This window comes from Lagenorhynchus albirostris, chromosome 1, assembly GCF_949774975.1.
Source record: "Lagenorhynchus albirostris chromosome 1, mLagAlb1.1, whole genome shotgun sequence".
NCBI classification, from domain to species: Eukaryota; Metazoa; Chordata; class Mammalia; order Artiodactyla; family Delphinidae; genus Lagenorhynchus; species Lagenorhynchus albirostris.
In genome coordinates, this window is record NC_083095.1 from 57,955,326 (window position 1) to 57,956,846 (window position 1,521).

Sequence of the window (1,521 nt, forward strand, 5' to 3'; positions counted from 1 at the left end):
AAGAAGAAATAAAACTATCATTATTTTATGGTTATGTACATAGATCTAAAGACTATTCAGATATATTAGAATTAATAAGTGAGTTCATCCTATACAATTAGATGCAATCAAGCCAAATATAGTGGGTTACTCATTTCATATGCTTAAAGCAGTAATATGTGTTACTCCATTATTACCCACTGTACAGTGTTTTAAATGTCTAAAATGATTTACTTTTAAAAATTGTCATTTTTCTGATTATAAGGCAATATATATTTATTTTAGAAACTTTGGAAAGTAAATAAAATTATAAAAATGGAAACTATTTAAAATACAATGGTCCATCAGAAATGAGATAACATTTTAGAATATCTTTTTTCAGATGTGGTTAGGTGGACCTCTAAGTTTTAAATATTTTTAGAGAGAAAAGATTAGCACAGAAACATTTTCTCACAATGTTTCAGATGCTTCATTTAAAATACTTTTGGAGGGTCTTCCCTGGTAATGCAGTGGTTAAGAATCTGCCTGCCAATGCAGGGGACATGGGTTCAAGCCCTGGTCCAGGAAGATCTCACATGCTGCGTAGCAACTAAGCCCATGTGCCACAACTACTGAACCTGCTCTCTAGAGCCTGTGAGCCACAACTACTGAAGCCCACATGCCTAGAGTCCATGCTCTGTGACAAGAAGCCACCGCAGTGAGAAGCCCACCCACCACAACGAAGAGTAGCCCCTGCTCTCTGCAACTAGAGAAAGCCCACGCGTAGCAACGAAGACCCAATGCAGCCAAAAATAAATAAATAAATGTATTAAAAATAATAATAATATTTTTGGAGAATAATGATATGAATTAAAATATTTTTACTTTAATTAGGAAAGATTGTAGTCAAACCAGTTAAGAAGTTAATTTAATATCTGGTAACTGACACTGCCAAAAACAGACATTAAAATGTATATATTTGGCTAATTTGGATTTTCCATTTTTTTAAATCTTAAAATTCCCATTCCCTTTTACCTTTTTATACTTTCTAAAAGTCTGACAGAAACAGGGACCATAAAAAATGCGTTCAGCAAATTTACTAGATACGTTTGGGTAAAAGTCAACTGTAAGTCCCCATAACATGAACATATATATGAGAAATAAAATTTTTACAAAAGGAAGCTCTTTATAATAGCCACAGAAAACAACAAACAACTGAGAATAAGCTTAAGAAATTTCATATAAAATCTCTAAACAGAAAACTTAAAAAAAGAATTGAAAGATATTATTGTAGACCTAAATGATTGGCAGGCTATGCTCATGATTTGTATGACTTGATCATTACAATTAAAGATGCCAATTCTAGTCAAAATGATCTATATATCCAATGCCATCCCAGTTAACATTTCAATAAAAATTTTGATATTGGTAAGCATTCTCCAAATTAAAAATTTCCAGAAAAGTGCAGGCTTTCTTGAAAAAGAAAAACAAACTGGAACAATTTTTATTCTTGACTAACACTATGTATAAAAGTCTGGCAATTAGACAATATGATATTTATGC